At 42.6% G+C, this 14,824-nt stretch overlaps 1 protein-coding gene across 1 annotated transcript in view; it reads left to right on the top strand.

Annotated features, from left to right (window-relative positions):
- SEMA3A (semaphorin 3A) overlaps window positions 1–14,824 on the top strand; it is a 371,020-nt gene that overhangs the window by 189,530 nt on the left and 166,666 nt on the right. The gene's annotated exons all lie outside the window — the stretch shown is intronic.

Raw genomic sequence — 14,824 nt, forward strand, 5'->3', positions numbered from 1 at the left:
TTCGACCACTTTGAAATTAAATTTGCGGTTCACAAAAATAATTTGCCCTATGCCATTTCCTACATTGGTGAAGCATTAGGGAGCAGGCTAATGTCTATCTGTGTGGAAAAGTAAGCTTCACTATAATGCCTTGCAGCCATAACATCAAGTGGATTATCATTTCTTATACAACAGTGGTAAGTACCAAAGCAATCATAGATCAGCAGTTCCCAGCAGAGCACATCTGTCTTGTGTAGAGTGTAAGCCCTTATTGTCAGCAAGGTCCTCTCTTTCTTCTGTAGAGTGTACATTTTTTATGGTTGCTAGGGTCCTCTCTTCTTTATATGATGTAAGCTCTCATGGTCAGCGGGGTCCTTGCTTTCTCGCCTCTCCCCAACTTGTATTTTCCAAGCAATTATAAGCATTTGGGTAGTAAGATTTATGATTTATTTGCCACAAAAATATTTTTTTTGGAACATTTTGTCAAAGCTGGAAAATTAGAATTGAAAAAGATCCACGCAGCTCTACAATATTTCCATGTTTCTCAATCTACCACCCTACCAGTTCCCTCCATTCTGCTAATGATTTTAAACTAGGGATGAGCGAATAGCTTTGGATAAGTACTTATCCAAATAGCTATAGTGCTTACCGAATAGCTGCATTGGGAACCTGGAGTGCTCCCAATAATCAGCTAATTGGCACCGCAGCTGCATGTGTTGCGGCTGTGTGACAGTCACAACACATGCATAGAGAGCCCAATAAACAGGCTATCCATGCATGTATTGTGACTGCCACACAGCCGCGACACATGCAGCTGCGGTGCCAAACAGCTGATTATCGGGAGCTCCAGGTAACCAGGTTCCCGATGTAGATATTCAGTAAGTGCTATAGCTATTCGAATTATTATTATTATTATTATTTATTGTTATAGCGCCATTTATTCCATGGCGCTTTACATGTGAGGAGGGGTATACATAAAAACAAGTACAATAATCTTAAACAATACAAGTCATAACTGGTACAGGAGTAGAGAGGACCCTGCCCGCGAGGGCTCACAATCTTCAAGGGATGGGTGGTAATACAGTAGGCGAGGGTAGAGCTGGTCGTGCAGCGGTTTGGTCGATCGGTGGTTACTGCAGGTTATAGGCTTGTCGGAAGAGGTGGGTCTTCAGGCTCTTTTTGAAGGTTTCGATGGTAGGTGAGAGTCTGATATGATGTGGTAGAGAGTTCCAGAGTAGGGGTGATGCGCGAGAGAAATCTTGTATGCGATTGTGGGAAGAGGAGATAAGAGGGGAGTAGAGAAGGAGATCTTGTGAGGATCGGAGGTTGCGTGCAGGAAAGTACCGGGAGACGAGGTCACAGATGTATGGAGGAGACAAGTTGTGGATGGCTTTGTATGTCATGGTTAGGGTTTTGTAATGGAGTCTCTGGGCAATTGGGAGCCAGTGAAGGGATTGACAGAGGGGAGAAGCTGGGGAATAGCGGGGGGACAGGTGGATTAGTCGGGCAGCAGAGTTTAGAATAGATTGGAGGGGTGCGAGAGTGTTTGAGGGGAGGCCACAGAGCATGAGGTTGCAGTAGTCAAGGCGAGAGATGATGAGGGCATGGACTAGGGTTTTTGCAGATTCTTGGGTGAGGAATGAACGGATGCGTGAAATATTTTTGAGTTGAAGTCGGCATGAAGTGGAAAGGGTTTGGATATGTGGTTTGAAGGAGAGATCAGCGTCAAGGATTACTCCGAGGCAGCGAGCTTGTGGGACTGGGGAGAGTGGGCAGTCATTTACTGTAATTGATAGGTTCGTAGGGGGGGTCGCGTGAGATGGGGGAAAGATGATGAATTCTGTTTTGTCCATGTTGAGTTTCAGATATCTAGTGGAGAAGAAGGATGAAATAGTGGACAGACATTGAGGGATTCTGGTTAGTAGGGAGGTGATATCTGGTCCAGAGATGTAGATCTGTGTGTCATCAGCATAAAGATGATACTGAAAGCCATGAGATTCTATGAGCTGACCCAGGCCAAAGGTGTAAATAGAGAACAGCAGGGGCCCAAGGACTGAACCTTGTGGGACTCCGACAGATAGGGGGCGAGGTGAGGAGGTGGTGTGTGAGTGGGAGACGCTGAATGTCCGGTCTGTTAGGTATGATGAGATCCAGGAGAGGGCCAAGTCTGTGATGCCGAGGGATGAGAGGGTCTGTAATAATAGGGAATGGTCCACTGTGTCAAAGGCAGCCGACAGGTCCAGGAGGAGGAGGACAGAGTAGTGTCGCTTGCTCTTGGCAGTTAAGAGGTCATTGGTGACCTTAGTAAGGGCTGTTTCAGTGGAGTGGTGTGACCGGAAGCCAGATTGTAAGCGGTCGAAGAGGGAGCAAGAAGAGAGATGGGAGGACAGTTCAAGGTAGACGTGTTGTTCCAGTAGCTTGGAGGCGTATGGGAGAAGTGATATAGGGCGATAGCTAGATACAGAGGATGGGTCAATAGAGGGCTTTTTGAGGATAGGTGTGATGGAGGCATGTTTAAAGCTTGAGGGGAAAACACCAGTTGTTAGTGATAGGTTGAAGAGATGGGTTAGGGTTGGGATGAAGACTGTGGTGAGGTTTGGGATGAGGTGGGGTGGGATCGGGTCGAGTGCACAGGTGGTGAGATGTGATCTTGAGAGTAGAGTGGAGAGTCGATCTTCTGTAATGGTGGAGAAGTTGGTTTTGAAGGTGGAGGGCTGGGAAGTCGGGAGGAAGGGCTCTGGGGGTTGTTGACCAAAACTGTCCCTGATGTTATCAATTTTCTGCTTGAAAAATGAGGCAAAGTCTTCAGCTGAGATGAGTGGGGAGGGAGGAGGTGCTGGGGGGCGGAGGAGAGAATTGAAGGTGTTGAATAACTGTTTAGGGTTGCGAGACAGGGAGGATATGAGAGATGAGAAGTAGGTTTGTTTAGCTGTGGCGAGTGTGGTCTTGAAAGTAGTGAGGGACTGTTTGAATGCGATGAAGTGCTCGTTGGAGTGGGATCTTTTCCATCTGCGCTCAGCAGCCCTGGAAGCTCGCCTCAGCTCTTTGGTCAGGCTGGTGTGCCAGGGCTGTCTGTTGATTTTGCGAGTTTTGGTATGTGTAAGTGGGGCAGCGGATTCCAAAGCTACAGCTATTGTGGTGTTATATAGAGCGGCAGCGTCATCCGCATTGTGTAAGGAACTTATATCTGTAAGAGGGAGGAGGGATTCAGAGAATGAGTGTAGGTCAAGGTGTTTAAGATTCCTGCGAGGGTGTGAAAGTTTGTGGGGTGAGGATTGTAGACATGGAGTGAAGAGGGAAGAGAATGTGAGCAGGTTGTGGTCAGAGAGAGGAAGAGGTGAGTTAGAGAGGTTAGATAGGGAGCAGAGGCGGGTGAAGATGAGGTCCAGTGTGTGGCCATCTTTGTGGGTGGCTGTAGAAGACCATTGAGTGAGGCCGAAGGAGGAAGTGAGAGATAGAAGTTTAGTGGCAGCTGAGAGGGAAGTGTCAATGGGGATGTTGAAGTCGCCCATGATGATGGTAGGGATGTCAGCGGAAAGGAAATGAAGTAACCAGGTGGTGAAGTGGTCAAAGAAGGTGGTGGCTGGCCCTGGGGGGCGGTAGATGACAGCCAGTTGGAGGTTGGAGGGGGAGTAGATGCGCACAGAGTGCACCTCAAAGGAAGGGAGGGTAACAGAGGGTGGCAGTGGGATTTGGGTGAAGGAGCAGGTATCTGACAGGAGAAAACCAACTCCTCCACCATGTTTGCTGCTGGGGCGGGGGGTGTGAGAAAGGTGGAAGCCACCATACGAAAGTGCAGCAGGAGAGGCTGTGTCAGAAGGGGTGAGCCAGGTTTCGGTGATGGCGAGGAAGGAGAGTTTGGTAGTAACAAAAAGATCATGGATGTAGGAAAGCTTGTTGCAGACAGAGCGAGCGTTCCACAGAGCTCCTGTTAGTGGGACTGGGGAAGTGGGGGCTGGGTGAATGGGTATAAGGTTGGAGAGGTTACGGAAGGTTGTGATAGAGCGTGGATGGGAGGTAGAAATGACTGTGGGAATGTGGTGAGGAGGACCAGGATTTGGAGAGATATCACCAGCAGTGAGAAGGAGCAGAGAAAGTGTTAGCAGGTGGGAGCAGGAGAGGGCATGAGGGGGCTGTCTGTGTTTGGAGACAGAGGATTGTATGTTAAGGAACAGTTTTGAGGCGGAGGTGAGGTGGATGGGGAGGATTGAAGAAGAGATGAACAGTTCCTTACTAGGAGTAGGGATTAGGGGAATTAGCAGAAAGTGAAGGATTATTGGAATAAGGACTTATCCAAAGCTTTTCACTCATCCCTACTTAAAACTAAAATCTTCAATAATCCGATCCTCCCATTCCTGCCTCCATCACTTCTTGCTTGCAAATTTTTTTGAATGCTCTACCCTGGACAGTTCGATTAATTCCCAATACCCACAGTTTAAAGCATGGCCTAAAAACTCATTTCTTTAGACTGGCCTATTGCCCCACCTCACTTATCTAGCTATCCCCGTTTGGCCCATACAAAATTTTCTTCAAAATGATGACTCCCTTAGCATCTGTCCACACCCTTCATGTACTTAATAGCCCTTTATCTCTGTACTGTTCACATACTGGCTGGTGGCCGGTTCATGCAGCGTTATGTGCAGACCCTAGTTAGCATATTATGGCTGTATTGTACAATGTAAGCACATTTTACCATTTACCTTTCGTATCTCCCCTATATCCTCATAGATTGTAAGCTTGGGAGCAGGGCCCTTACTCCTTTTTATATCTGAGTTATGTTTATTCTTTAATGTCTTTATTGTCTGTACAAGTCCCCTCTAAAATTGTACAGTGATGCGGAATATTTTGACGCTTTAAAAATAAAAATTATTATTATCATATAACCTTACAGTATTTGAGACCCTACTCCATAAATTAAATGAGTCACACAAATGTCTGCAACAAATCTTCCTTATGTGAATATACATTCCTTTACAACATTTTTTGGCTTATGTATAGCAGAAATTTCCAGTTAATTGATTCACCCTTTACATAACCATGCAAGTTTGCAAAGTAGAAGTCTTAGAAAGATGGGTGGTCTTCCCTTTAATAGTTACAATCCTGATGACCATATTGTTCTTCATTACGCTTCCCTTAACACCTTTCTCATTATGACATCATACACCTCTGGGAAGGTTCCCTTCCCTCACTGTAATGTATATTTTGGCAACCAAAAGTAATTTTAATACTAAATAAAATATTAACACAAGCATTAAAAACCCTTTTTAATGATTTTTTTATTGATTGAAAATCTCTAATAGTAAAAATTAGCACAAAGTTGGAAATTGTGAATTTGTAATGGCATTAAAAATTATCTTGTCAATTACAGTAAGTGGTAACTACATAAGAAAAAAATAAAAATATGGTAGAATGTGCATTTTATGAATGAACTCTTATTCTAAATAAATCAAAATCAATATAAAAGTCACATTACCTCATATGTACTGCAAAAATCATTTCTCAAAAGTATTCAACTCAACCCACAAAAAAGCCCCCAACAGCTTTCCACTACATAAAAATTAAAAACGTATGAGAGACAAATGTAAAATTCCTGTGGTCCTAAACTCACATCTTTAAAGGAATATTGCAGTCATGATCAAATGTTCACTATCCATTGGAGAGGTGATAACTTGTAGATCCTTGGGGTCTGACTGCTGTGACACTTCCCAATCACCAGAATCAACAGGTTAAGCAAGCATGATATAGCTCTACTGATCGATGGAGGGGACAGGCGTTGGACCCCCAAGGATCTAATATTGATGGTTCATTTTGAGAATAGGTACCTCATCAGTTTCTAAGTAGTAGACAATCTCTTTAAAGGGTTAAAGAAAAACAACTATAAATACCTACAGAATGTTTAGCAATTTGACAGAACAATAAAATTTACAGACTTGGTCACGGCTTTTTATTTGATAGAGGAAATTCTTCTTAAGCTATAATACCTTTTCATTGCTTTGAACACATCATGTTAACAGTTGCTTGCAATCCCTTTTAGTGTGGTGCAGATGAGATCTGAGTTAGAGAATGTCTTTACTGCAGATAGTTTTCATTACTGACATATGCAATTTGCTTAGATTTTATTTAATTTTTTCCTCCTTTTTTTCTAGCCAAAAAGGAAGCAAATATAGAGTTTCTTCAGAGAAAATAATGTATGGGATCTATCTAAACATTCCTACATTTTGTTTGAATTTCTCTGTGTGTGGCAGATGTTTGACAGATGGATAGACTTTATTTTTGTAACTGTCCATGCAAAGTCTGCCAGAAATGGACGAATCATTGTTCTCTGTATATAAGGATGAATTCACCAACGTTTTGTTGTTTAATACATTTATGGATGGCTCTTATAGTGATTTTATTTATTGCAAATCTTATTTGAAGAAGGCTTCCTATAATACCCAGCAGTGTTGGGCAAAAAAAAGCAAAAAAAAAAAGTGTGTGTATTGTTAACTTAAATATTTCATACTATGTTATATTATACATTTTTCCTCAATAAAAATAAAATTATTTTACAGTTTTATAGCTTTTTCCTTTGTAAAAATCTATCCAACTAGAGGCTCCATAAAAGTAAATAATTTATTTTACTCACTTATTAATTCCACAGCGCTTTACAGACATCAGCGTCCCCATTGAGGCTGAAAATCACAATACACAATTAGTATGTCTTTGATGTGTGTGACGAAATTGGAGTACCCGGTGTAAAACCACATAAATATGATGAGAAAATAGAAACTCCTGACAGATATCCTTGGGGGATTTTGAACCCAGGATCCCAGTGCTGCAAATCAACAGTGCTAACCACTGAGCCACCATGCTGCCCTAAAATCACTTGATCTCACAGTCTGATTGGTCTTCTCATATTAATTAGTCTTAGAATTCATACACATGTCTGTGTTTCACAGATATGCTGTATCTATTTTGTTCATGGTTGCAACAATGTACCCCTTACAATCTGTGTTATAAATTCACATGTCCTTGGTTTTTAACAGATTGTGTGTCTGTGTACGGGCCCCGTCACATATAGCGAGTTTTGTGACACAACAGCGATCTCACCAGCGAGATCGCTGTGTGTGACAGCGATCAGCGACCGGCCCCCCTGCCGGTATCGCTGATCACTGTAGGAAAGCCCTGGACATTTTTTTGGTCGCTGGTCTCCCGCTGGCCAGCACGCATCGCTGCATGTGACAGGCGGGAGACCAGCGATCAGCTGGTAACTAACGTACACATCGGGTATCTAAGGGACGTGCGTCCCTTAGATACCCGATGTGTACATTAGCTACCAGCGCTGCTGATGCAGGGAGATGTCAACTAACGTACAGATCGGGTATCTAAGGGACGCACGATACCCAATGTGTACCTTAGTTACCAGCTCCCTGCATCAGCGAGCTGGTAACTAATGTACACAGCGACGCCGCGCGCTCGGCGTCGCTGTGCTGATCGCTGGTGAAGCTGCCTGTTTGACAGCTCACCAGTGATCACAAAGCGACACACCAGCGATCCTGACATGTTGATATCGTTGTCGGGATTGCTGGTAAGTCGCTATGTGTGACTCCAGCTTTACACTCATGGAGACATGTCTGTTTTTCCACCATCACTGATAAAAAGAGCCAGTACAGGTCTATGGGTCCGTGAAAAACACATACAGCACACAGATGCTCCTTGTGCCATCCATGTGCTGCACACTTTTAACATTGCAAAGGATAGGAGAAGCTTTGTAATTTATTTATCCATCTGTGAAAAACACTGATGACACGTTGATCCAAAATATTGATGATACTGGTACCATTTATACACATATGTGTTTAAAATATGTACGTGTGAATGAGGCTTTATTAATATAAGCAAAATAATTAAAAAGTAATTTTCTCTGTAGTAACAATGCATCTCAAGAAACTAGAGATGAGATGATCAGGCAAAACTCCAATATACCTGTTCACACATTTTTTTTTTCCCAAGAAATTCGATTTGCATCAAAGTGATTCTCTGCAAATTGAATGTCCCTTATGCTCTGGGACTTTCCATAACCCAGATGATGATAAACACATTATGCAAAAAATAAATGAAATTGTTACACTCACCCTATGCTCACCTCTACAACCCCAGTGTTACCCCCACCCATCCCTTCACTGCATCTTTTGATCTTTTGCCACTCATGCTGGAATCTTTGGTCCTCATAGCTACCAGTAGGGTTCTGCACAGATCAGCAGGAGGTCAATGGCGTAATGACGTCACGGCATTTGACGTGATCTTCTTGGCATCATGACACCCAGAAGTTCGGCATAGTGGTAAAGGCTCAAAAATTCCATCTCGAGTGGCGCGGTTCCAAAAGATGCAGCGAGGACTGTGTGGGCCTAAGAAATGAGTGGTGAGGTGAGTAAGGGCCCCATCACACATAGCGATGCACCAGAAATTCCGACAATGATATTACCCTGACAGCATCGCTGGTGTGTCACTACATGATCGCTGGTGAGCTGCCAAACAGGCAACTTCACCAGCGATCAGCACCAGCGACATGTGGGTAACAAGCGATGCACGTTGCTTAGTTACCCACTGTGTACCTTAGTTACCCGCATGCTGGTGCAGGGAGCTGGTAACCAAGGTACACATCAGGGTTCTAAGAGGCGCACAGCACTTAGAAACCCGATGTGTACCTTGATTACCAGCTCCCTGCACCAACGTGCTGGTAACTAAGGTACACATCGGGTTTTCTAAGTGCTGCGCGCCACTTAGAAACCCGATGTGTACCTTAGTTACCAGCGCCAGCTCGCTGATCGCTGGTCTCCTGCCTGCCACACGCAGTGATGCGTGCTGGCCAGAGGGAGACCAGCGATCAAAAAAATGTCCTGGCCATTCCAGGAGCGATCAGCGATACCCGGTCGCTGGTAAGTGTCACACACAGCGATCTCGCTGGTGAGATCGCTGTTGCGTCACAAAGCTTGTGACTCAGCAGCGATCTCGCTAGCAAGATCGCTGTGTGTGACGGGGCTTTAGGATTTTTAATTTTTTTAAACCTATTGATGGCCCATTATGGTTACGGAAAATGGTGCCAGTTTTCTCAATTCGCGCAGAAGCAAATTAGAATCATGACTGGGATGTAGTTCTGGTAGGTATGAACTTAGCACTCAACTTAAGTGTAATTAAAAGAGGATATATTGTAGTATGAAGGCAAAACGTTTCGGTCAATTGATGACCTTCTTCAGTTATGGGACAAATTGTTCTCAGGCTTGACGGTAAGCTTAATATGAAGTGAAGTAAGGGCATACGTTCCTTTAGATGCGGGATCCACCGCAAGTCTGAGGCTTGCGGCAGATCCCATGTCTGGAGGCATGTATGCCCTCAATTGACCGAAACGTTTTACCTTCATACTACAATAAATCCTTTTTTGATTACACTTAAGTTGAGTGCTAAGTTCATACCTACTATCTATACGATTTGGGAACCTAACTTTAGTACTACCCTCTAGTTATGCTCACAGTGTTTTGTTTCATGGGATGTAGTTCTGACATGGCAACTGAAAAATGCATTAAGAGACAAGCAATCACCTCTTGATAAATATGGCACATCTTACTCCAGCACGCTCTGTGCAAAATGCCATCCTTGATGAATCAGAGTATATGGCTTCAGTATTAAACCTATGTTCAAGACTCTGAGACACCCATAGATGTAATATTACCTTCTGTGCAACCCTTGGATAGCCCAGTGTCACAGACTTTGAATAAAGCATCAACATACATTAACTCTATTCAATCAGGAGACAAATAGCATTTTTCCTTGTCCATTTTTAAGCCAGAACGTTCACAAATCGAATAATTTCGTTGTAAGCATAAATCTTCAGCAGGCCGTGGATTTTGGTTTATTAGTATTCCAATATTTATTGATTCAGTAAGAATGATGTTACACTTGTATTCTGCACATCAGTAAATTGCATGGTATCTAAAAAGAGTTTATTTAAACGCTCAACTATCCACCCAATTTAATTTAGTCTAAAGAGAGAGTTTAAACAGTCCAGCTGACATATTGATAAGAACATGCAGGACGTGTGCTTTAAATAATGAATTGGCTAAATATACATTCCAGTGTAGCTGGGTTATATTTCTGTTTACTGAACAGGCCAACTTGTAGTCTTTGCTCTCATAGTTTATTTAAAGCATAGAAAGACCTGATTGTAAAATATTAATGTATTTGTACTTGTTTCTCACAGTACCGCTGTGCCAGATTGTCGCAGCACATTTCTTGGATGTTAAGTAAAGTAAGCACTCTCTATCATTTTAGTTTATTCTTAAAAATTCTTAGTCACCTGTGATTTGGCATCTGAAAAGTCAAATATACTGTATCTATACCAAATATTAATAAGATGTGTAGGTTAGTGTCTAATTTATACTGTAAGTTATGGTGTAGCATCAGCTATGGAAAGGCTCCAAGAAAATTATATAAAGAGTTATCCAATGTCCCGTTAAAGTGGTTATCCTGACAAAAAAATCTTTTCAAGGTTTGAAAAAGTAGAAAATGAATTGATACTGACCTATGGTCACCCACTTGGATCCAGCATAGGCTGCTCTGTGGTCTACTAACACACTAAGAGGTAATGTCACCATTCCTCCAGCAACAGTACATATGCGGCCCATGATTAACTTCATCAGTCAAGTTACTTCAGCAGAGTGTAATTGTTGGGTTTTTAGCTCTGCTCAAGTCACCTGACCACCAAAGTCAGTCATAGGCCCCATTGGTTCTTCTGTTGCTGGAACAGTGACTTCTCTTCCAGAGTAAGGATAGACCATGGAGATGCCAGTAGATGATCATCACTTCGACATTTTTTACAGTTCCAAGCCCATGGAAATGTTTTGTTTAAAGGTGTTTTCTCAAGATAAATCTTTAGGAGTGTAGTGCAACACTGCTTCATAGCTTTTTGCTTGCCAAAAGGCGTGTGTCCATGAAAATTAACAATTTGAGATGGCAGCATGGTTGAGCCTCTCGTCCAAACTATACTCTTTAATGCTTCCAGACCATTTTTGTTCTCCAGCATTAAAGAAGCACAGTCACAATACCTGGCCAGAATTAATGGCTCTGGATGCTTCAGAGCAGGGCTTGTTAGCTCCATGGCAAAGAGCTTTCAAGTGCTGCACCCTTTCCCTAAGAGATTACTTTGACATTAAACATGACAAACCTCTCTGTGACGATCCAAATAGTCTGTGTTTAGCTTTAATCTTTACATTCAGGACTGCTACAGCCAACTATTTGCTGATGGATTATGGCATTTCCTTCATCCATTGCCTTCAGTTCGCAGCTCCATTTCTGGATCATCACCTGACACAGGAGATCATTTCCTGAGTTAGTACATGATCAAGGATGTATGTGCATGGGCTGGCTGACTGCTCATTTTAATCTCTTAAATTGCATTTGCACCAGCTGCCATTTAGTCTACATTCCCATGATCAACTTTTGTGAGTTTTGATTCTTCAGACTTTCTGCAGTATTTCTGCACCTAGTAAGTGTTTTTTTTGCATGCGTTTTTTATCACATCTATATTTGGTGTGTCATGATTTAAACAAAGCTGCTTTCTTTTTGATTCTTCCTGATATTTCGCTTTGACAAAACTTTATAGTCATGTGTGGAATTGTGGCACCCCAGAGTCCAGTTGCCACAGTGACGTTGCCTCCCTCTAAGAGGTGATGTCATGCCTGGAGGCAGGGGGGTCCCCATGCCACGTAACACCGTGTGCATGTCAATTCCTGTTAAAGGCCAGAAAAGGGAGCTTCCTTGTAAATTCTGGCCAGCAGGTGGGGTTAGTGAGTCAGAAAGAAGTCAGCTGAGAGAGTAAACAGGAGAGGTGTCATGGAAATGGGAGCCAGCTGGAGCTTGTTACAGGACAGTGAGAGAGGAGAGTTGGCAGTTGGTCTGTGGAGAGGGAAGGGACAAGAGCAGAGACAAGGGCTCTGGGAAACTAAAATTGCATATAGCTGACCCCAGAGCGGAGCGCTGACAAAAAGGGATGCCAGAGTCCTTGGCTGGGCGGGTGCTGTATGCCCTGACAGCTGAATCTGTAGGGCAGGAATCTGGAGAAGCAAGCTCCCTGGCCACACCGAACACCCAAAAGCACGGCAGCAGACAAAGAGCCCGGGGCTGACAGTGAAAAGGACAGTGCCCGTGATAGAGGCTCATGCTGTCTGCCATACAGGTTAGAAATTATCACTCAGGAGAGGGCTACAGCTTAGCTGCAAGCAGCAGGGAACCAAAAGAGAGCGCAGAAGGAAGGTCCCCAACCCACCTGGCAGGGTGGATCCCCTGAATGCCTCCAAGCAGGCCAGACTCAATCCATCATCTGTAATTGGTAGCCCAGATTGCATCTACTTTCAAGTAAAAGGTAAAGAAAACTGCACCTCTCTTTGTTCTTCACTTATTCTCTGCACCCCAACGTTCACCACCATCTAAACAGTCAAATATATTTGCCCTACCCATGGGGAGCTGAACCATCTTTGCTGCGTCACCATCAGCCCCAGTGCACCAAAAATGCAGCGTCGGCCACCCATTGTTGAACACCACGGGTGGCATCACAATTAAACACCACACAACTATCCTCCATTTTATGACAAGGTCAGGGCCACGGAAACGGATCATGGCCCCATGACCTCCCCCATAGAAATGTCCCGTCCGATTCCAGTTACCCCACGGCCCTGGCGGGCATGTCAGAATACATGCATTTGTGTTTCTGCTTGAGAAATGCATGCACATTTTTTACCTGTTGATTTTCCACATCTAATTCAAGTCTATGGTGGAAATCTGCAATTGAAACTCAGCGTATGTTGAGCATATTAATAATATGGCTATGTTCATAAAAACAATCACAGAGCTAAAAGGCATTATATTTAAAAGCAAAGAAGAATGCAAGCAAATATAAGAAAATCTACAGTATAACATATTCATTTTCACAATTAAAGTCCATTATCTTTGCATCATTTACTGGACATCTCTTTGTTTTGTCATTATATTTGGTAGATAAAAGACAATATAAATCATAAGACGTTTTAACCATATTTGTTGGCGCTTACTGCTCAAATAAAGAAATGTTCTTTGTGTCTGTCTGTTCTTTATTTTCCCTGAAATGGTGCCATATTTTAGGTATACTCTGCCCTTTGTTTCCACTGATTTGCTGAAGATGTGAGAATCTTGACGTGTGAAGGACTCTGCCTATGAGGCAATGTCTTTTTAGGCCCATCGCCAACAATAAGGAGAGAGGTGTACTGTGGTTATGAAACATATACATACACATAACACCTTTGGAGCTGTTCTTTCTCAGGGTCGGTTGTTTGCACACAGCTGTAAAAAGCAGTTGGATTAACAAAATAGTAGACCTGTGCTTCTTTCTAACGACAACAGACTTTTAGCACAGCAAGGCAAAATTTGGGCTGTGGGTCATAATTACATCATGAATCATATAACGTAGGGTAATACAGATTTGATAATTTGATACAAATGCATAATAAAGGTTTTGCATTGCTGTTTAACTGGAATTTATCACTGGTAGATGGCAAAAAATATTTATAAATTCAGTTAAATATGGTGATTTGATAGAAAGTAACCATTTGGTGCAAAAATCAATTCACTTTTTGTTTAATGCTGTCAAGATGAAATCACATAAAAACTCCCTTTTCGACCTTAGGCGTATCCATATGTCCAGGTTGGGAAGGACTTCCCAACATCATGGCATTTCCACAGTGTGCAATCTGACAGCTGACACCCTGCTATAAAACTGACCCACTAGTTAAAATTGGTGTTTTTTATGGTGTTCATTATTTAATATTATATATAAGCAAAGCATAATAAATAATAATAATTAATGAGCACTATAAAAAAGTAAGACGAGGCAAAAAAACAATGCACAATACACTATTGCTTATTTCTGGAAAAACACCCATGGAGTCAAATCTTCACTACACCTGTAGATAAATTGCAAACGGCTTTAATTTCCATAATGGGGTCACTTGACTGAGTGATTCTGCTCCTTTAGCACTTAGGGGCTCTGTATATGGAGTCTGCAAACTATTTTAGTAAAATCTGTGCTCCAGGAGGCAAATAGCACTCTGTCCCTCCCGAATCTTTCTGTGTGGCTAAGCGGTACTGTCCAGCCACATATGGGGTTTTTGTACCCATTTCCCCATGTGAAAATTAAAATCTGGGGATAAAACCAAATTTTTGTGGTGAAAATGTAATAATTTTTTTTCACTGCCCAAAGGTATAAAATTCTGTGACACACCCATAGTGTCAATATGATCACTGCACCCCTAGATAAATTCATTGAGAGGGATAGTTTTTAAAATAGGGCCACTGATGGAGGAGGGGGTTCTGCTGTTGAAGCACCTCAGGGGCTCTCCCAGTGGGTCATGGCACCTTCAAATCATAACAGTAAAATCTTCACTGTAATATGGCGCTACTTCCCATCTGAGTTTTTTTACTGAGCCTCGAAGTAGTTCTCGATTACATGTAAGGTATTGGCATAATTTACTCATTAGAACAATATATAGGAAGTTTGTGTGTTTCTCACTGCATTTGATTGAGTTACTTTCTAGTTCTTCAGTTTGCTTCCACACTCCAAAAACTAGGATACAGAAGAACCTTGGTAAACTTTGGAACACAAAGTAGTTTGTGCATTTTTCTTTAATATAACATCGCTTTCTTGGTTTATGTAGATACATAGATGTAAATTTATGTGGCGATATCCATATTAGTGTACATTCATACATCCATGTGAAATGTCCGAGTGCTCTCTGATTTTTAAAGGACTGCGCTCAGGCCCATAGAGTGTCACAGGTCC

This window comes from Dendrobates tinctorius, unplaced genomic scaffold (genome assembly GCF_039654945.1).
Source record: "Dendrobates tinctorius isolate UK_male_01 unplaced genomic scaffold, ASM3965494v1 ptg000174l, whole genome shotgun sequence".
Classification (NCBI taxonomy): Eukaryota; Metazoa; Chordata; class Amphibia; order Anura; family Dendrobatidae; genus Dendrobates; species Dendrobates tinctorius.